The sequence below is a fragment of the Salvelinus namaycush genome, chromosome 10, assembly GCF_016432855.1.
Source record: "Salvelinus namaycush isolate Seneca chromosome 10, SaNama_1.0, whole genome shotgun sequence".
NCBI classification, from domain to species: domain Eukaryota; kingdom Metazoa; phylum Chordata; class Actinopteri; order Salmoniformes; family Salmonidae; genus Salvelinus; species Salvelinus namaycush.
This window is the reverse complement of record NC_052316.1, coordinates 24,494,720-24,517,822: the sequence shown is the minus strand read 5'-3', so window position 1 is coordinate 24,517,822 and position 23,103 is coordinate 24,494,720. Positions and strand designations below refer to the sequence as shown.

At 44.1% G+C, this 23,103-nt stretch overlaps 1 protein-coding gene across 1 annotated transcript in view; it reads right to left on the bottom strand.

Annotated features, from left to right (window-relative positions):
* Nucleotides 1–7,029, bottom strand: part of LOC120054873 (inactive N-acetylated-alpha-linked acidic dipeptidase-like protein 2) — a 66,275-nt gene extending 59,246 nt beyond the window's left edge. Inside the window, exon 1 of the mRNA XM_039002574.1 lies at nucleotides 6,515–7,029. The gene's annotated coding sequence lies outside the window, so the exon portion shown is untranslated. The remainder of the gene's footprint in view (nucleotides 1–6,514) is intronic.
* Between the last annotated feature and the right edge of the window lie 16,074 nt (nucleotides 7,030–23,103).

Sequence of the window (23,103 nt, the reverse complement as noted above, 5' to 3'; positions counted from 1 at the left end):
GAGTGTAGTCTGGCCCAGGAGTGTGAAGGTGAACGGAAAGGCTCTGGAGCAACGAACCGCCCTTGCTGTCTCTGCCTGGCTGGTTCCCCTCTCTCCACTGGGATTCTCTGCATCTAACCCCATTACAGGGGCTGAGTCACTGGCTTACTGGTGCTCTTTCATGCCGCCCCTAGGAGGGGTGCGTCACTTGAGTGGGTTGAGTCGCTGACGTGGTCTTCCTGTCTGGATTGGTGCCCCCCCCCCCCTGGGTTGTGCCGTGGCGGAGATCTTTGTGGGCTATACTCGGCCTTGTCTCAGGATGGTAAGTTGGTGGTTGAAGTTATCCCTCTAGTGGTATGGGGGCTGTGCTTTGGCAAAGTGGGTGGGGTTATATCCTGCCTGTTTGGCAGGATATAGAGGACTGGCAACCCCTCATAGCCTGGTTCCTCTCTAAGAACTCTAGGTTTCTTCCTAGGTTTTGGCCTTTCTAGGGAGTTTTTCCTAGCCACCGTGCTTCTACACCTGCATTGCTTGCTGTTTGGGGTTTAAGGCTGGGTTTCTGTACAGCACTTTGAGATATCAGCTGATGTAAGAAGGGCTATATAAATCAATTTGAATAGCATGCATTTTAAAAGGTACCAGCATGTACCAAAAATACCAGACAAATCAGGAACAAACAGAAATCCAAACCAATTAACAGATCTTACTGTACAAACAGAATGAGCATATTTAAATGGATCTCAATTTGACCTTTGGCATCATGTTTATACCAGGTAACTCAGGGGGGACTACACAGTACCAACATTACAGAAAACATACTCAAACAGAAACAAGAATCTGAGAGGAAGTATCCAACCACTGTAAGAGACTCAATGAAAGGGCAGCAGGGGCCATTCAATTCCAGATAAAGCTAAGAATCTTGGAGAAAGGAAACTCAACAGCACGGAGATTGAGAGGAGAGAATGGGTCATTCTGTCCTGTGTTGCCTTGCCTCCCTCCTTCTCCCAATCAATATTTAATTTATTTGTCTGCTATGATAACGAGATAGTGAAATCATTGTTTATATATTTGTGCTTAAATGATCCTGCAGCCGAGAGGAGACTGGAGTTTGGCGTGCAGCCAGAGCAGCTGTGGGCCATCCCCTATGCAGCATCCACTCCTCTGTACTACAGTTCCCTACCCAGACGATGCATTAGATCACGCTGTAGCAGCGCCACCTGTAACCATCAGTTAACCAGGCTTTTATCAATTCACAATGCTCACAGTACACTGCCCTGCATAAGCTGTTATAGACTGGTTCCAATTCCAGAGATAAAAAACAACAGCTGACTACTTCTCGTAATGGCATTCTGCTAAAGGGAAGGAAATGTACACTGTTATGAATGTTTACATATACAGTTGAAGTCGGAAGTTTACATACACCTTAGCCAAATACATTTAAACTCAGTTTTTCACAATTCCTGACATTTAATCCAAGTAAAAATTCCCTGTTAGGATCGCCACTTATTTTAAGAATGTGAAATGTCAGAATAATAGTAGAGAGAATGATTTATTTCAGCTTTTATTTCTTTCATCACATTCCCAGTGGGTCAGAAGTTTACATACACTCAATTAGTATTTGGTAGCATTGCCTTTAAATTGTTTAACTTGGGTCAAACGTTTTGGGTAGCCGTCCACAAGCTTCCCACAATAAGTTGGGTGAATTTTGGCCCATTCCTCCTGACAGAGCTGGTGTAACTGAGTCAGGTTTGTAGGCCTTCTTGCTCGCACAAGCTTTTTCAGTTCTGCCCACTAATTTTCTATGGGATTGAGGTCAGGGCTTTGTGATAGCCACTCCAATACCTTGACTTTGTTGTCCTTAAGCCATTTTGCCACAACTTTGGAAGTATGCTTGGGATCATTGTCAATTTGGAAGACCCATTTGCGACCAAGCTTTAACTTCCTGACGGATGTCTTGAGATGTTGCTTCAATATATCCACATAATTGTCCTTCTTCATGATGCCATTTATTTTGTGAAGTGCACCAGGCCCTCCTGCAGCAAAGCACCCCCACAACATGATGCTGCCACTCCCGTGCTTCACGGTTGGGATGGTGTTCTTCGGCTTGCAAGCGTCCCCCTTTTTCCTCCAAATATAATGATGATCATTATGGCCAAACTATTTTTGTTTCATCAGACCAGAGGACATTTCTAGAAAAAGTACGATCTTTGTCCCCATGTGCAGTTGCAAACCGTGGTCTGGCTTTTTTATGGCGATTTTGGAGCAGTGGCTTCTTCCTTGCTGAGCGGCCTTTCAGCTTATGTCGATATAGGACTCGTTTTACTGTGGATATACAGTAGATACTTTTGTACCGGTTTCCTCCAGCATCTTCACAAGGTCCTTTGCTGTTGTTCTGGGATTGATTTGCACTTTTCTTACCAAAGTACGTTCATCTCTAGGAGACAGAACGCATCTCCTTCCTGAGCGGTATGACGGCTGTGTGGTCCCATGGTGTTAATACTTGCGTACTATTGTTTGTACATATGAACGTGGTACCTTCAGGCGTTTGGAAATTGCTCCCAAGGATGAACCAGACTTGTGGAGGTCTTGGCTGATTTCCCCATGATGTCAAGCAAAGAGGCACTGAGTTTGAAGGTAGGCCTTGAAATAAACTCAGCAAAAAAAGAAACTTCTCTTTTTCAGGACCCTGTCATTCAAAGATAATTCATAAAAATCCAAATAACTTCACAGATCTTCATTGTAAAGGGTTTAAACACTGTTTCCCATGCTTGTTTAAAATGACCCATAAACAATTAATGAACTTGCACCTGTGGAAAGGTCATTAAGACACTAACAGCTTAGGCAATTAAGTGCACAGCTATGAAAACTTAGGACACTCACTTTCTACTGACTCTGAAAAACACCAAAAGAAAGATGCCAAGGGTCCCTGCTCATCTGTGTGAACGTGCCTTAGGCATGCTACAAGGATGCATGAGGACTGCAGATGTGGCCAGGGCTATAAATTGCAATGTCAGTACTGTGAGACGCCTAAGACAGAGCTACAGGGAGACAGGACGGACAGCTGATTGTCCTCGCAGTGGCAGACCACGTGTAACAACACCTACACAGGATCGGTACATCCGAACATCACACCTGCGGGGACAGGTACAGGATGGCAACAACAACTGCCCAAGTTACACCAGGAACGCACAATCCCTCCATCAGTGCTCAGACTCTCCACAATAGGCTGAGAGAGGCTGGACTGAGGGCTTGTAGACCTGTTGTAAGGCAGGTCCTCACCAGACATCACCGGCAACAACGTCAACTACGGGCACAAACCCACCGTCGCTGGACCAGACTGGACTGGCAAAAAGTGCTTTTCACTGACGAGTCGCGGTTTTGTCTCACCAGGGGTGATGGTCGGATTTGCGTTTATCGTCGAAGGAATGAGCGTTACACCGAGGCCTGTACTATGGAGCGAGATCGATTTGGAGATGGAGGGTCGTCCGTCATGGTCTGGGGCGGTGTGTCACAGCATCATCGGACTGAGCTTGTTGTCATTGCAGGCAATCGCAACGCTGTGCATTACAGGGAAGACATCCTCCTCCCTCATGTGGTACCCTTCCTGCAGGCACATCCTGACATGACCCTCCAGCATGACAATGCCACCAGCCATACTGCTCGTTCTGTGCGTGATTTCCTGCAAGACAGGAATGTCAGTGTTCTGCCATGGCCAGCGAAGAGCCCAGATCTCAATCCCATTGAGCACGTCTGGGACCTGTTGGATCGGAGGGTGAGGGCTAGGGCCATTCCCCCCAGAAATGTCCGGGAACTTGCAGGTGCCTTGGTGGAAGAGCGGGGTAACATCTCACAGCAAGAATTGGCAAATCTGGTGCAGTCCATGAGGAGGAGATGCACTGCAGTACTTAATGTAGCTGGTGGCCACACCAGATACTGACTGTTACTTTTGATTTTGACCCCACCTTTGTTCAGGGACACATTATTCCATTTCTGTTAGTCACATGTCGGTGGAACTTGTTCAGTTTATATCTCAGTTGTTGAATCTTGTTATGTTCATACAAATATTTAAGTTTGCTGAAAATAAATGCAGTCAACAGTGAGAGGACGCTTCTTTTTTGCTGAGTTTACATCCACAGGTACACCTCCAATTGACTGCAGTGATGTCAATTAGCCCACCAGAAGCTTCTAAAGCCATGACATAATTTTCGGGAATTTTCCAAGCTGTTTAAAGGCACAGTCAACTTAGTGTATGTAAACTTCTGACCCACTGGAATTGTAATAATGTGAATTATAAGTTAAATAATCTGTCTGCAAACAATTGTTGGAAAAATGACTTGTGTCATGCACAAAGTAGATGTCCTAACCGACTTTCCAAAATTATAGTTTGTTAACAAGAAATGTATGGAGTGGTTGAAAAACGAGTTTTAATGACTCCAACCTAAGTGTATGTAAACTTCCGACTTCAACAGTATTATCCCTGTATGTAATGGCGATTAGATAAGGTTTTTTCCCTGTACAGGTGCTGTAAATCTTGTAATGGCGCTGTATTTTCTGCAATCCACCTCTAATCGACTCATATTGACTGGGGAGTGCCCTGCAGTGTGTGAACACAGGCCTCAGAGGGCTAACTGATCAATGGATCCTTTAATAGGCAACTTAACTGGATTACTGTGATGCACACTGACATGCTGTCTGACTCTGAACAAAAATACAGTGGGTGGTGAACAACATAAAGAAATGGGCAGTAGAATCTGTGGCCATGTGTGATGCATTCAGATAATGTCAATGTTTTGACATGTTCTGCTACAGTAAATGGCATATATTTTGTACGTATGTAAAAGCATAATCATTGGCCTAGTTCTGACTTCAAGGAAAAGTGGGATACATTTTGAGATTCAGGTCCTCAGAGGATGTGTTTTCAATAGTATAACTTGTAGAAGGAAGGGAAGCGCTGCTACGGTACACAATAGTAGATCTTTGTGAATAGAAGGTGCTCTTTAGTAAAAGGGGTATAGGTCATGAAAAAAAAAAAGAGGACCAAGGAACTCTTCATTTAATTAAAGGGAAACTTCACCACTAGACACTATTTGGGGTGTCTTCCTACATAATTATGAATGATGAGAGGGTGTTTATGAAATAATTATGCACTGTAGCTGTATTTTTGCGCTGGGATAGTTCAATCAATTGTATCATTGGTTGATTGAGCATACTGTCTGAAATAAAAATAAATGGAGGGGTGTTTTGTAGCAATTATTGTGGCCTTTGTGTTTTGCTGATTGCGCGATCATGCTAGAAGTGACTATATATGGTTGTTCTTGTTCAGTAGGGCCATTGGACTTGTCTCAACAATGTTCCTATCTGCCAGGACATTGCAGAATATCTATTTTCCCTGGCTTTGTAAAGACTACAGCCTGACGGGAGCCCTGCTTCCTTGTTCCCACCCTCAAAGGCAGCCTTTTCAAAACGGGGGAAGTGCTAGTCTACAAGTTCACTGGAGTTGTTACCGTGCACTATCTATCCGAGATGGCTAAATAATTAGCTACAATGGCTTCTTCTGATGATTCCTCTTTACAAGAAGAGCTGGACGACGAAACATTTTTGAAGAATGAGTTGAGACAGCGAGAAAAAAAATTGCGAGGACTAATGAGGGCAAATTTCAAACAAGTCATTTGTTTTGCTGTTGGTAGTTAGCTAGCAATATTACCTCTTCTTTTTTTTTCTTTTTTTTACACGAGGCAGTGTTATTCAGTACAGTACAATTTGGTGATAAATTCAGCCATAATGGGGTTTGTTAGTACCACTACAAGCCAAACTAGCCTAGTTAGCTAGCTAGCTGTATACGTAAACTGTACTGTAGTCTAACGTTGTAGCTAGTTAGCCTAGCTAGCCTCAGTGCCTCTCGTTAGGAACAAAACTGGAGAAATGTTTTGATGATGGCGGAGAGTAAAGGAATGACTTTGGCTTTATGACTCATATTAGTCTTGGAGTAACTATGCCTGGTGTTATAGCTAGCTAGCCAGCTACTGTGTGTATGTGGGATGTCTCATATTCTACACCATGCTCAACCTCTTGCAGAAGATTTGTATGTACTGCAAGTCTCCTGGAGAGACATGAAGACTGATCATGAAGATATGTAAAACATGAAGACTGAAGTGTAACCATAAAATAAACCATGTTCATCTGTAAACAAAAAAGTTACAGTAGACTGGTATGTGTTTTGTTACACTTAGAGTCAATAATGGGGCATTGAGACGGGCTGTTAGCAAAGATGTGAAAAGTTTGAGGGGGGCTTGAACTGTAGACAGTCTAGTGGTGGTGTATTGATGTGGATGAGCACATACAGTTGTGCTGTTGAGTAGACAAGCACTGCCAGCAATAGAGTGAGTAGGCTAGAAGAGTATACTAACACCCCTCTCTCCCATGCCAAAGAACTGACTGCAAGGGTGTGAAAAGTTTTAGGAGCACTTGTCTTGCAGACAGTTTAGTGTATTGGTGATTTTGTTTTCTCTAGAGGGTATTGTGCTTTTATAAATACCTTTGGCTGTCCTGGCTTGTTTCAAAGTCAGATGACGTTGAGCTTATTCCAGGGTGAAAGCTTTCATCCGATGTGTTTACAGGCTCTGTACTACTAAATTCAAGGTCATCAGCAGCAGGATTCAGAGATGTGGACTCGAGTCGCAAATTTTACGACTTGACTTGGCAAAAAAATACAAAAAAACTTGCCACTTCGACTTGAGCATCTATAACTTGTGACGTGACTTGAGCTGTATGACTCAATTTGTCATCTTGCGCACAATGTAGGCCTATCTGTTCTTTATATCGGAGTGCTGCAGGTTATGTGCATTCTGTTCTGTGTCTTGACCAATCAGATTCACGGAAATCACAGGTTTCGCTACGGGCACAATGCTCCTCATTTAGCAAAGGGCAAGCCACTCCACTGTCGTCTCGTATTTATTTAGCAAACGTGATAACACATCACTCCTGACAGACACAAGCAATAACTCTTCACGGAAATATTGCAGCAGCCTACAACTAAACTGTACGGGAAGAAAACACGATTTTTCCAGTCTGATCAACTAGGCTACTGATAACAACCGCAGCTGCATAGGCTACAGCCAATGCACCCTGTCCCCTCTGGCCCGGGTAAACAAAAGGGTAATGTTATGTAACCTATTTATAGCCCATTTATTTGTATTAGGAGAACATTTGATAAAATTTGGTTTAGGCTATATTCAAACTTGGGCTGGCTGGCTAGGCAACCTTGACCTTTTCAATCCAAAATTATTAACTAAAATGAATTGAACACAATACCGATTACATAAATAGACTGTGAGTAAATTTTAATTGCAGATGATATAGGCCTATATGATGTAAACCTGCATAACACAAGCTCAGCCCTGTGAGCTCTACTGCCCAATTGCAGAGGTTGTGTCTGTGTAAAGAAAAGTTGTAAAATATAATGAATATGAACAAGTACAAGGTTGCTGCAGTTTGACAGGGTTTTCATTCTTCCTAGGGACAGGTTTTTCCAGAATTTCTTTAAAACCATGTGACCTGTTTAGTAAATATCTGTATACCTAAGCAGCAGATGCTTGTGAAGAGCATTGGGCCAGTAACTGAAAGGTCAATAGTTCAAATCCCCAAGCTGACTAGGTGAAAAATCTGTCTTTGTGCCCTTGAGCAAGACACTTAACCCTAATTGTTCCTGTAAGTCACTCTGGATAAGTGTCTGCTAAATGTAAATCTGGTCCCACTACCATCACTGCCCATATAAAAAATCTTTGCACAACTGATTAATCACTAACAGACCCTATAGAGTTAGGAAAAGCTCCAGGCCAAAGGGAAAACAATTTGCCCCACCACTCTGAAAAGCATACATTACACTTTTAAAAGACAGAGGCAAACCATAGAGAAACTAAGGGAGTTTTTTTAAGTGAACATGAATAGGTACCAATAAGTACATTATGATTGAAAGCACCACACTAGCCAGGGACAGGTTTGATAGAGCCTCATAAGCACAGGCTGTGTGATGCTGCAAGTCTCTTCCTGCCCTGCACAATTAGCCACTCTCACTGGCTCAATATAAAGCATAAACTTTGTAGGCCTATCTGTAGGCCTACCTCCCTGTTCACCCATGACTGTGTGGCCATGCATGCCTCCAACTCGATCATGAAGTTTGCAGACGACACAACAGTAGTAGGCTTGATCACCAACAACGACGAGACAGCCTATAGGGAGGAGGTGAGGGCACTCGGAGTGTGGTGTCATGAAAACAACCTCTCACTTAACATCAACAAAACAGAGTAGATGATCGTGGACTTCAGGAAACAGCAGAGGGAGCACCCCCCTATCCACATAGATGGGACAGCAGTGGAGAAGGTGGAAAGTTTCAAGTTCCTCGACGTTCACATCACGGACAAACTAAAATGGTCCACCCATACAGACAGTGTTGTGAAGAAGGCGCAACAGCACCTCAACCTCAGGAGGCTGAAGAAATGTGGCTTGTCACCTAAAACCCTCACAAACTACTACAGATGGACAATTGAGAGCATCCTGTCAGGCTGTATCACCGCCTGGTACGGCAACAGCACACCAACATCACCCGATGTCACAGGAAGGCCAAAAAGATCATCAAGGACAACAACCGACCGAGCCACTGTCTGTTCACCCCGCTACCATCCAGAAGGCGAGGTCAGTACAGGTGCATCAAAGCTGGGACCGAGAGACTGAAAAATAGCTTCTATCTCAAGGTCATCAGACTGTTAAACAGCCATCACTAACACAGAGAGGCTGCTGCCTACATACAGACTTGAAATCATTGGCCACTCTAACAAATGGATCAGTAGTCACTTTATTAATGCCACTTTAATAATGATGTTTACATATATATATTTTTTTCACCTTTATTTAACCAGGTAGGCTAGTTGAGAACAAGTTCTCATTTGCAACTGCGACCTGGCCAAGATAAAGCATAGCAGTGTGAACAGACAACAACACAGAGTTACACATGGAGTAAACAATAAACAAGTCAATAACATGGTAGAAAAAAAGAGAATCTATATACAATGTGTGCAAAAGGCATGAGGAGGTAGGCAATAAATCGAATAATTACAATTTAGCAGATTAACACTGGAGTGATAAATCATCAGATGATCATGTGCAAGTAGAGATACTGGTGTGCAAAAGAGCAGAAAAGTAAATAAATAAAAGCAGTATGGGGGGTGAGGTAGGTAAATTGGGTGGGCTATATACCGATGGACTATGTACAGCTGCAGCGATCGGTTAGCTGCTCGGATAGCAGATGTTTAAAGTTGTTGAGGGAGATAAAAGTCTCCAACTTCAGAGATTTTTGCAATTCGTTCCAGTCGCAGGCAGCAGAGAACTGGAAGGAAAGGTGTCCAAATGAGGTTTTGGCTTTAGGGATGATCAGTGAGATACACCTGCTGGAGCGCGTGCTACGGGTGGGTGTAGCCATCGTGACCAGTGAACTGAGATAAGGCGGCACTTTACCTAGCATAGCCTTGTAGATGACCTGGAGCCAGTGGGTCTGACGACGAACATGTAGCGAGGGCCAGCCGACTAGGGCATACATACTGCGCTACTCATCCCAGATGTATATACTGTATTTTATACCATCTATTGCATCTTGTCTATGCCGGTCAGTCATGGCCCATCCATATATTTATATGTACATATTCTTATTCCATCCCTTTAGATTTGTGTGTATTAGGTAGTTGTTGTGGAATTGTTAGATTACTTGCTAGATATTGCTGCATTGTTGGAACTAGAAACACAAGCATTTCGCTACACTCGCAATAATATCTGCTAACCATGTGTATGTGACCAATACAATTTGATTTGATTTGATTTGTTAACCTAATATTGGTAACAAGAAAGCAATAATAGCAGGATGATTTTGTTCTGCAAAGCCAACCTGGACTCAGGGGTAGACAAAACATAGTAAATGAAAATCCAGGATGCTTAAACCACTGGGCACAGACATCAGTTCAACATCTAGTTTACATTTGGTTGTTGTCTTACTAACATAAATTCAACATGAAATCAACAAAAAGTGTCACCATGTCATTAGATTTAGGTTAAAAGTTGGGTTAAAAAAAAGACTTTACGTTGATTACTTTTTTATAATCATATCACGTTTCCATGTTGATTCAACATTATGACTTTGAATTCATATGATATGTTACGAATTACAATTAGTATGATATGTTACAAATTCTAAATCGTACAATATGTTTCAAATTTGCAATACGTATGCTATGTTCCGAATTCCAATATGTTGTGGCTAACATGAACATGTCTAACTTGCACCGTTATGCAATTATTAAGAGACTAGATACAAATAGCTAATCCTGGCGACCAATGTCAAAGTATTAATGTATTGAGGTAAACAGATCAGAGATGTCAAGGTGGAACCCAAGCATATGTTATGTCTACAGTGTATATAACAACTACCAATAGACCTACTACATTATAAGCGTACAGTCAATCAAATAATTACTCTCTAAAGCGAGGAATGCATTTACTCAATTCAACTAATATAATTTATTAGTCACAAAATAATTTGCACTCAAAAAATGACAGTGTTAATGAAATAGATGATACATTACAGAATAGTAAATTACTGTCACCAATAGGCTAAACTTAATGTGGTCTTCAGTTCATAATAATCTCTAAGAGAAAAAATGATGTGTGTGATACACAGGAGCATGCTAAGAAGTTCTCAAAGTATGAACAAATTCACTGTCCTTTTAACCAAATTCAAGCAGAAACTCACGCCCAACCTGAATTAAAATGTCTTTGCTAGTAAAATCGATAGACTGGAACAACACACCCAGATTGTAATCTAATCATCTCGATTTAAATGATAAGAGTGCACCCCTGTGTCGCTCTTCTTTGAACTATACGCCATCCGACAAACAAAATAACAGTTTCCCTGTAACAATAAATCCATAGGACTTACAGTACAATAACACATATCAACATTCGTAGCTCTTTGTGGACTCTTGAAATAATCCAAACATGACAATTTCATTCACACAGTAACATTAATTTAGTCAATTTCACGTTTTCATCTGTTTTCATACCTCCTACATTGTCCGTAATCCCAAGGTTCTGTGGAAACGTTCTTCCCCGGAGAAAGCCACAGATAAGGTATGTTTGACCCCTTTAATAGCCTACAGATGGTCAGCCAAAATGTTCATAAAACGTGATTGAGTGGGCCTGGGCCTCGGCGCCTGCAAGTCACCAGTTGCGAGTTTCACCTTCTCTCATTCTTTTGTTTTTCTCACAAAATGGCCTTAGATCTTTCACCATTGGTATGCTAATGTTGGGTGCTGTAAACTGAGATGCTAATACATTTTATTTAATTTTATTTTCAAATATACTGTTTTTATGATGCAGCGATCTTTGATATCTTTTATGTATATCTGATTCATTTGCTAAAACCACATCTGAAGTTGCTATTGACTAATCCAATCAGATAAAATAAAATGTTACGCTCATTAAAATGTAAATTCATGTGAATTACGCTGTGATGTGTTGGTGTACCTTCAGTTCTGTGTTTTGCTCTTACAAAGAAAAATGGAAGCATTCCTTTCTAGCTTGCTTGCCTAAGGACATGTGCATGTCTAAAGATGAAGACTACTACCCGCCAAAATAACATTTCTGATGTGATGCCGCTAGGTCCATGAACTGCTGGTCAGAAGATCGTTTACAGTGATTACAGTGCTGGCCAACCCGTTTTGAACACTTCTGTCTGACGCAGAATCAGATGTGTTCAGGGGAGGATTATATAAGGCGACCCAGCCCCCAAAGTGACTCTTTACACTGTATGTAAGGATTCCTCTGTGTTGTGTTAGGAATTCAAGATTCTCACCAACCCCCATTATCACACCTCTGGGTAGCAGAGGCTCTGTTGTCTTTACAGGTCTGTAGGTCTGATTGGAGTAAAACTTTACAGTAAATCTATTGGTCAACAACTCAAATTTTGAATCAAAACAACTCAGATGTCATAAAAGGGTCTTTCTCTTTATTGTTGCTGACCTGCGCTGGTGAGATACCTACACTGTTTCTTTTTCTCTCTGTAAAGACAACCATCCCACCTCAGACTGAACTTCCACACGCTCATGCAACCTGTGAGGGAAAGGGGACCATTTTCCCAGAACCTCCCCCAGTTCCTACACTAGCAGTTTCCAGAACCCCCCCAAATCCCAAACCCACCATCCCCCACCCCCTTCACCAGACAACAACAACGAAGACCTAGACCCAGACCTTTCCACAGGCACCGCCCAACCCACCACCCAAGATGTCTCAGAAACGGCCCCCACCCCGTCACCACCCAAGCCATCCCAGAAACAGCCCCCATCCCTGCTGGCCCCTCCAATCCCTTCCTTGCTACCTCCACCCCCTCCAAACCCCTGGTCAAAGGGGAGCCGATTTCGAAAGAGGCCATACAACCGGAAGACCCCCTCGCCTCACAACACCAGTTCTTAGACGACGATGAACCAATCTGGACAAAAATTACCAAACGGAAGAGACCAGACAAAAAACAGACCAACAAGAGACCAGACCAGAAGACCACCACAGAACCCAAACCCTGACGCCAACAAACACGTCCCACCAAACCCACTACACCAGGCAGTCAGTAGGGAGGCATGTCAAGACCTGTGAACAGCCAAAAACCACCCAACAACACAAATGACCTGCTAGAGGCCCTCATCCAAATATGCAATGACATGATCAGACCTGAACCCCCCAATAAGCCTTTATCATGACCCTGACAACACACTCCGAACAGAAGGACTTTCTTCAGACAGCTGTTCATGGTTGCCTACTAACAAGGGAATCCATCTAGAGATGGCACAAGGTACTGTACGTACAGAGAACTGCCCCACGGAGGCACTCGCACTGAACACACCCACCAACTGTTTGTGAATGCTCTGTGGCCAGGTGGGTCTGGGCCCTGTTTGCTCCCTCTGTCTTCCAGCCTCCTCCTCCAACACCAGCCCAGGCCGATGGACAATACCCTCCACCACTCCCACCCCCCTGCTCCCTCTCCATCCCTTTTCCCCTTCCTCCCTCTACGCTTATCCCTCTCACGGAACCAAAACCAGACCAGAAGCAGGAACCATTCATCACCACACCAGAAGAGGTGCGGAGGAAGGACCAAAGCTCTACACCTATGCCTGGAGCGAGCAGGTCACAGGGTAGTACCATCACTTGTGCTTCCAGGTGTCTGCTCACTCCTCAGGTTGTCCTTCCTCCCCTCTGCAGACCCAACCCCAGTCCCAGTTCCAGCACCACACCCAGTCACAACACCAAAACACTGGAAGAGGCGGGGAGGAGGGGCCAAAAAACAGACATTCACCTGGAGCGAGCAGACCACAGGGGAGTGCCACAATTGACCTCCGGGTCTCGGGCTCCATTGCGTATCTGGTTGCTCCTCAGGTTGTCCTTCCTCCCCTCTACAGACTCAGCATCACTCCCAGCACCAATCCAGATACCGGTTTCCAGCACCAGACACAGCACCAGATGAGGTGCAGAGGAGGGACCAAACACCAGACCTTCACCGGAACAAGCAGGCCACAGGGAAGTACCACCATTGACCTCTGGGTCTAGGGCTCCCTTGTGTGTCTGCTTGCTCCTCAGGTTGTCCTTCCCCCTTCCTATACAGATCCCGAGCCAGCACCATCCCCAGTTCCCGGTTCCTGGTTCCTGTTTTTTCCCAAGTACCCAGTCCCAGCACCAGACCCAGCAACAACCTCTGGTTTCCAGCCCTGGTACCAGCATTGTCAGGACCCGGTGTGAGAAACAGTCACTCAGTAAACTGAGCCACTAATAGTCGGCAGAACCCAGAAGATGAGGCAGACACAGCAGTACTAGAGACGGTGGTTTAATAAAGTAAAAAGGAAAAGATCTTCAGGCAAAAAATTTAAATCCACAACGTCAAAAGTAATATCCAAGAGAAAAAATGTATATCCTCTAAGACACAAGGAAAATCCACAAAGTGGTAACAACAGCAGGGAAAAATCAAACCTCAAAAGAATAAAAAAAATCAAAAATAAACCAGAACAAAACCAGAGTACCTCAAGAAAATCCAACAAGAGAAACAAATGTTCACAGCATGGCTGTGGCAGGGTGCTAACATACAAACACAGAGCAAAGAACTAAGGAACACTAAGAGTTTAAATACTTTCAAGGGAAATGAGGCACAGGTGCAAATAATAACTGGAACAAGGGAAAAAACAAAAGGGTAAAAAAGCACAATGGGGGCATCTAGTGACCAAAACCTGAACTATCCTGGCCAAATCCTGACAAGCATGATTTCCAACCCGGCCCCAACACCAACCCAGGTATTCCCGGTGTCACGTTCCTGACCTGTTTTCTGTTATTTTTGTATGTGTTTAGTTGGTCAGGGCGTGAGTTGGGGTGGGCATTCTATGTTTTGTGTTTCTATGTTTAGGTCATTTGTAATTAGCCTTATATGGTTCTCAATCAGGGACAGGTGTTTGACGTTTCCTCTGATTGAGAACCATATAAAGGTAGGCTGTTTCACACTGTTTGTTTGTGGGTGATTGTCTTCCGTGTCTGTGTATGTTGCACCACACGGGACTGTTTCGGTTTGTTAGTTCGTTTGTTGTAGTCTGTACCTGTTCGTGCGTTCTTCGTGTTATATGTAAGTTCTCATGGTTCAGGTCTGTCTACGTTCGTTTGTTATTTTGTAGTTTGTTGAAGTGTTTTCGGTTTTCGTCTTTACTTTAATAAACTTAATTATGTCTACATTCCACGCTGCGCTTTGGTCCAATCCCTACTCCTCCTCTTCTTCCGAAGAGGAGGAGGACGACCGTTACAGAATCACCCACCTACCATGGAGCAAGCAGCGTGAGAGGAACCAGCAGCAGCGGCCAAAGAACCAGGACTCGTGGACTTGGGAGGAAATATTGGACGGAAAGGGACCCTGGGCTCAACAAGGAGAATATCGCCGCCCCAAAGCTGAGCTGGAGGCAGCAAAAGCAGAGAGGCGGCGTTTCGAGGAGCTAGCTCGGAAGCAGGAGAAGGATCTGGGCTACACTACGTGGGAGGAGATCGACAGGTGGGCGATCGACCCAGGGCGAATGCCGGAGCCCGCCTGGGATTCTCTGGCGCAGTGCGAGGAGGGATACCGGCGAATGGAGGCAGCACGACGACGCGGTAGGAAGCCTGTGAGTAAACCCCAAACATTTCTTGGGGGGGGGGGCTAAGAGGGAGAGTGGCGAAGTCAGGTAGGAGACCTGCGCCTACTCCCTGTACTTACCGTGGAGAGCGAGAGTACGGGCAGACACCGTGTTACACAGTAGAGCGCATGGTGTCTCCTGTACGTGTGCATAGCCCGGTGCGGGTTATTCCACCTCCCCGCACTGGCAGGGCTAGATTGAGTATTGAGCCGGATGTCATGAAGCCGGCCCTACATATCTGGCCACCAGTACGTCTCCTCGGGCCGGCTTACATGGCACCAGCCTTACGCATGGTGTCCCCGGTTCGCCTACATAGCCCGGTGCGGGTTATTCCACCTCCCCGCACTGGCAGGGCTAGATTGAGTATTGAGCCGGATGTCATGAAGCCGGCCCTACATATCTGGCCACCAGTACGTCTCCTCGGGCCGGCTTACATGGCACCAGCCTTACGCATGGTGTCCCCGGTTCGCCTACATAGCCCGGTGCGGGTTATTCCACCTCCCCGCACTGGTCGGGCGACGGGGAGCATACAACCAGGTAAGGTTGGGCAGGCTCAGTGCTCAAGGGAGCCAGTACGCCTGCACAGTCCGGTATTTCCGGCGCCACCTCCCCGCTCCAGCCCAGTACCACCAGTGCCTACACCACGCACCAGGCCCATAGTACGCCTTGAGAGTCCAGTGTGCCCTGTTGTTGTTCCCCGCACTAGCCTGAAGGTGCGTGTCCTTAGCCCGGTACCTCCAGTTCCGGCACCACGCACCAGGCCTACAGTGCGTCTCAGCCGGCCAGAGTCTGCCGTCTGCCCAGCGGCGCCTGAACTGCCCGTCTGCCCAGCGGCGCCTGAACTGCCCGTCTGCCCAGCGGCGCCTGAACTGCCCGTCTGCCCAGCGGCGCCTGAACTGCCCGTCTGCCCAACGCCGTCTGAACTGTCCGTCTGCCAAGCGCCACATGAACTGCCCGTCGGTACTGAGCCTTCAAAGCCGCCCGTCTGCCATGAGCCTGCAAAGCCGCCCGTCTGCCATGAGCCTTCAGAGCCGTCCGCCAGACAAGAGCCGCTAGAGCCTTCCGCCAGACAGGAGCCGCTAGAGCCTTCCGCCAGACAGGATCAGCCAGAGCCTTCCACCAGACATGACCAGCCAGAGCCGTCAGCGAGCCATGACCAGCCAGAGCCGTCAGCGAGCCATGACCAGCCAGAGCCGTCATCCAGCCATGACCAGCCAGAGCCGTCATCCAGCCATGACCAGCCAGAGCCGTCATCCAGCCATGACCAGCCAGAGCCGTCATCCAGCCAGGATCCGCCAGAGCCGTCATCCAGCCAGGATCCGCCAGAGCCAGCCAGCCAGGATCCGCCAGAGCCAGCCAGCCAGGATCCGCCAGAGCCAGCCAGCCAGGATCTGCCATCCAGTCCGGTGCTGCCGTCCCTCAGTCCGGAGCTGCCGTCCCTCAGTCCGGAGCTGCCGTCCCTCAGTCCGGAGCTGCCGTCCCTCAGTCCGGAGCTGCCCCTTATCCCGGTGCTGCTCCTTATCCCGGTGATGCCCCTTAATTTAGGTGGGGTTATTTGGAGGGTGGTCATTGAGAGGGGGATAAAAAAGCGGGGATTTATTATGGTGGGATGGGGACCACGCCCAGAGCCTGAGCCGCCACCGTGGACAGATGCCCACCCAGACCCTCCCCTAGACTTTTGGTGGTGCGTCCGGAGTTCGCACCTTGAGGGGGGGGGTTCTGTCACGTTCCTGACCTGTTTTCTGTTATTTTTGTATGTGTTTAGTTGGTCAGGGCGTGAGTTGGGGTGGGCATTCTATGTTTTGTGTTTCTATGTTTAGGTCATTTGTAATTAGCCTTATATGGTTCTCAATCAGGGACAGGTGTTTGACGTTTCCTCTGATTGAGAACCATATAAAGGTAGGCTGTTTCACACTGTTTGTTTGTGGGTGATTGTCTTCCGTGTCTGTGTATGTTGCACCACACGGGACTGTTTCGGTTTGTTAGTTCGTTTGTTGTAGTCTGTACCTGTTCGTGCGTTCTTCGTATTATATGTAAGTTCTCATGGTTCAGGTCTGTCTACGTTCGTTTGTTATTTTGTAGTTTGTTGAAGTGTTTTCGGTTTTCGTCTTTACTTTAATAAACTTAATTATGTCTACATTCCACGCTGCGCTTTGGTCCAATCCCTACGAGGAGGAGGACGACCGTTACACCCGGTCCCAGCCCAACACCAGCACCAACCCTGGACACAGCACCGACCAACCACAATTACAGTACCACCTCCATCCAGCAACTGCCAGCCCAGACCCCACTGCTTCCCTAACACGACTGACTGACTGACTGACTGACTGACTGACTGAGCTGACTGAGCTGACTGAGCTGACTGAGCTGACTGACTGACTGACTGACTGACTGACTGACTGACTGACTGAGCTGACTGACTGAGCTGACTGACTGTGGCTACAGTACCTGTTTTTTTTAATTGAATGCATTAGTTTTTTTGTGTTTTTATTTGTTTTTATTTTGATTCGATTAGTTTATGTTGGATTGATTACTTATTGTTCAAAATTGTTATTGTTTTTAATTTAAACCACATTTATTTGAATTTTTTTCCTTGAATTTTGGAACAACCAAATAAATATACCTGTCTTTCTCTCTCCACTCCAGGGATTCTTGTGGCACGGCCTTTCAGGCTATGACTTGTCTCTCTCTTTCCCTCTCTGATTATGCTTAGAATAATACCTTGAAATGCTTGTTAATGCTTTGTATGTGATTTATGCCTTTTATGCTTTTATTTATTTTATTTATCGTATATGATTTATGCTTTGTATGTGATTTCATTCATTTTACAAAGTAATTACATTGACATTTCTTGATTGCTTATTACTGTAGCTCAACTATAGTCTCTTGCATATTTGTATTATCTTTATGGAATCAGCTAAACATTTGAATAGGTTTAATTGCATAGTCTTATTAGGGGTCACATGTGAGGTAAATGTAATATACATATCAAATATCACCGCACTACAGTATTCATACCCCTTGACTTATTCCACATTTTGTTGTGTTACAGCCCGAATTCAAAATGGATTAAATATATGTATTTTCTCACCCATCTACACAACATACCCTATAATGACAAAGTGAAAACAAAATGTTAGCAAATTTCTTGAAAATTAAATACAGATATATCTCATTTACATAAGTATTCACATCATTGAGTCAATACATGTTAGAGTCACCTTTAGCAGCGATTACAGCTGTGAGTCTTTTTGGGTAAGTCTCTAAGAGCTTTGCACACCTGGATTGCACAATATTTTCACATTATTCTTTATAAATGTATTCAAGATCTGTCAATTTGGATGTTGAACATTGCTAGGTTTCAGGTAAGACCCAAGTGCAGACTTTTGAAGTAACAATGTTTATTGCAACAACAGGGGTAGGCAAACGACAGGTCCAGGCAGGCAGGGGTTGATAATCCAGAGTAGTGGGGCCAAGGTACAGGATGCCAGGCAGGCCCAGGGTCAGGTCAAGCAGAGGTCAGTAATGCAGAGTAGGGACAAAGGCACAGGACGGCAGGCGGGCTCAGAGTCAGGACAGGCAAGGGTCAAAACCAGGATGATGAGAAAAAGAGAGACTGGGGAAAAGCAGGAGCTGAGACAAAATGCTGGTTGACTTGAACAAACAAGACGAACTGGCAACAGACAAACAGAGAACACAGGTATAAGTACCCAGGGAATTAGTGGGGAAGATGGGCGACACCTGGAGCAGGGTGGAGACAAGCACAAGGACAGGTGAAACAGATCAGGGCGGTCTTGCCATAGATTTTCAATCCGATTTAAGTCGAAACTGTAACTAGGCCACTCAGGAACATTCAATGTCTTCTTTGTAAGCAACTCCAGTCTATATTTGGCCTTGTGTTTTAGGTTATTGTCCTGCTGAATGGTGAATTTGTCTCCCAGTGTCTGTTGGAAAGCAGACTGCACCAGAATTTCCTCTAGGAGTTTGCCTGTGCTTAGCTCTATTCCATTTATTTTTATGAAAAGAAAACTAGTCCTTGCCAATGACAAGCATACCCATAACATGATGCAGCCACCACCATGCTAGAAAATATGAAGAGTGGTACTAAGTGATGTGTTTTGTTGGATTTGCCTCAAATGTAACGTTTTGAATTCAGGACATGAAGTGGATTTCTTTGCCATGTTTTTGGAGTTTTACTTAGTGCCTTATTGCAAACAGGATGCATGTTTTGGAATATTTTTTTTCTGCACAAGCTTCCTTCTTTTCACTCTGTCATTTTGGTTAGTATTGTGGAATAACTACAATGTTGTTGATCTGTCCTCAGTTCCATTCAACTCTGTAACTGTTTTAAAGTCACCATTGGCCTCATGGTGAAATCCCTGAGCAGTTTCCTTCCTTTTCGGCAACTGAGTTAGGAAGGATGCCTGTATCTTTGTAGTGACTGGGTGTATTGACACCATCCAAAGTGTAATTAATAACTTCACCATGCTCAAAGGGATAATCAATGTCTGCCGTTTTTTACCCATCTACAAATAGCTGCTCTTCTTTGAGAGCCATTGTAAAACCTCCCTTGTCTTTGTGGTTGAATCTGTGTTGAAAATTCACTGCTCAACTGAGAGACCTTACAGATAATTGTATGTGTGGGGTACAGAGATAAGGTATTTGTATTTATTATGGATCCCCTTTAGCTTCTGCCAAGGCAGCAGCTACTCCTCCTGGGGTTCGGAAAAATTAAGGCAGTTATACAATCTTAAAAACATTAAAATACATTCATAACAGATTTCACAACACACTAAGTTCGTGCCCTCAGGACCCAACTCCACTACCACATATCTACAACACAAAATCCATGTGTATGTGTGTGTATAGTGCGTATGTTATCATGTGTGTGTATCCATGTGTCTGCGCCTATGTTTGTGTTGCTTCACAGTCCTCGCTGTTCCATAAGCTGTTTTTATCTGTTTAAAAAAAAAAAATCTGATTCTACTGCTTGCATCAGTTACCTGATGTGGAATAGAGTTCCATGTAGTCATGGCTCTATGTAGTACTGTGTGCCTCCCATAGTCTGTTCTGGACTGTTAAGAGACCTCTGGTGGCATGTCTTGTGGGGTATGCATGGGTGTCTGAGCTGTGTGCTAGTCGTTTAAACAGACAGCTCGGTGCTTTCAACAAGTCAATACTTCTCACAAATACAATTAGTGATGAAGTCAATCTTTCCTCCACTTTGAGCCAGGAGAGATTGACATGCATATTATTAATGCTTGCTCTCTGTGTACATCCAAGGGCCAGCTGTGCTGCCCTGTTCTGAGCCAATGGCAATTTTCCTAAGTCCCTCTTTGTGGCACCTGACCACACTACTGAACAGTAGTCCAGGTGCAACAAAACTAGAGCCTGTAGGACCTGCCTTGTTGATAGTGCTGTTAAGAAGGTAGAGTAGCACTTTATTATGGACCATCTTAGCTACTGTTGCATCAATTTGTTTTGACCATGACGGTTTACAATCCAGGGTTACTCCAAGCAGTTTAGTCACCTCAACTTGCTCAATTTCCACATTATTTATTACAATATTTAGTTGAGGTTTAGGGTTTAGTGAATGATTTGTCGCAAATACAATGCTTTTAGTTTTTTAAATATTTAGGACTAACTTATTCCTTGCCACCCATTCTGAAACTAACTGCAGCTCTTTGTTAAGTGTTGCAGTCATTTCAGTCGCTATAGTAGCTGACGTGTATAGTGTTGAGTCATCTGACATACATAGACACGCTGGCTTTACTCAAAACAAGTGGCATGTCGTTAGTAAAGATATAAAAAAGTAAGGGGCCTAGATAGCTTCCCTGGGAGGGAAATTCCTGAATTTGCTAATCTTACCAATTTAAAAAATCATTAAAGTAGATGGCAATATCCGTCGGTTTTGTGATGAATGAGCCATCTGATTCAATGAATGATGGAGCTGAGTTTGCCTTTTTTCCCTAAATTTAATTGAAGGTGCTCCAAAGCTTTTTACGATCATTCTTTATGTCATTTATCTTTGTTTCATAGTGTAGATTCTTCTTCTTTTTATTCAGTTTGGTCACATGATTTCTCAATTTGCAGTACGTTTGAAAAATGTATTGTCATTCAACAATCATGTTAAGCACTATTATTGCACCCAGTGAGTCCATGCATCTTATTATGTGTCACGATCGTCTTGCGAAGAGAGTGAGGACCAAAATGCAGCGTGTGGAAAGTACATCTTCTTTATTTAAGGAAGAAGACGAAAACGAAACGAACACTATACAAAACAACAAAACAGACGACCGTGAAGCTATACAAACATAAGTGCTGACACTAAACACTTAGACATAGACAATTACCCACAAATGCATGATGCCCATGGCTGCCTTAAATATGGCTCCCAATCAGAGACAAATGAAAGACATCTGTCTCTGATTGAGAACCACTCAGGCAACCATAGACATACCTAGACACATTCACTCAACCATAGACATACCTAGAAACATTCACTCAACACAAACTCATACACTACACCCAACACCCCCTTTACCATATAACCACCCAAAACGACAAAACACAAACATTCCCCATGTCACACCCTGACCTAACTAAAATAATAAAGAAAACAAAGAATACTAAGGCCAGGGCGTGACATTATGTGACTTGTTAAGCACATTTGTACTCCTGAACTTATTTAGGCTTGCCATAACAAAGGGATTGAATACTTATTGTCTCAAGACATTTCAGCTTTTCATTTTTTATTAATTTGTACAAATATTCAAAAAACATAATTCCACTTCAAAATGATGGGGTATTGTATGTAGGCCAGTGACAAAAAATCTAAATTTAATCCATTTTAAATTCAGGCTGTAACACAACAACATCTGGAAAAATTCAAGGGGTGTAAATACTTTCTGAAGGCACTGTATGTTATGTCTAGTCTATGAGATCACGCTGGCAAAGCACGGCCATTTCTCTAGACTGTTTTCTGTAGGTGGAATGAAAACAACTTGACCCAGTTCAACATCTTTCTATCAAAAGTATTCAATGTACTTTACCTCTTTCTAGGTAAATAAAATAGCCTCAAGTGTTACTGTTGTATCCAAAGAATTGTAAAGATTTTAAAAGATTGACTTACATTACTATATAGTAAGTACCGGTATAAATGTAACTGCTTTCCTAAGAACATCATCACAAAGGATTCAATATACACACTTATTTAGTATGTTTTCCTTTCAAGATTCTGTTGAACTCTGTTGAGCAAACAAACTCCATGCCTAGAGAAGGTAAAGGGAAAGAGAATGGTAGAGAAAGCGAGAGCGAAAGAGAGGGAGGAGAGAGAGAGGGAGAGAGCAAGGTCGAGAGAGAGGATAGAAAGCGAGCAAGATCAAGCACGAGGGTAGAGGAGAGAGAGGAAGGGAGGCCCTGGTAAAATTTGTCAGCCAAGCTGGTTTACTAGCGACGGTTTATTGATTGTGTACTAATTGATGGCCGTCATAGGTTATAAAACATGCCATTGTGCTGCCTTGGAAGAGGGGCGTCTCTACTGTGCAGGCATGCTGCTGGTGTGATTGATCTCCTATAGTCACATGCTACAACCATTACAAGCCTAACCCGCAAAACCATAACATTAAAAAAAACAAGTAACAACAAAATACTGCTTTGTTGAGTGAACCAGGCAGTATATATAGATTTTTAAAAAATTAATTCAAGATTGGTATCCCTTGGTAACGCTTTGTTATAAACATTTGCATAACACAGACACTGTGCACATTTTCTCTAAACCTTGAAGCTCAAAAACAAAATCTTAAATTCCAGACAGACAAGAGCTGTGTTCGAATACTCAAACTAACCGCACTAACCGTACTATTTGTGATGTGACTTGAGTAGATAGTAT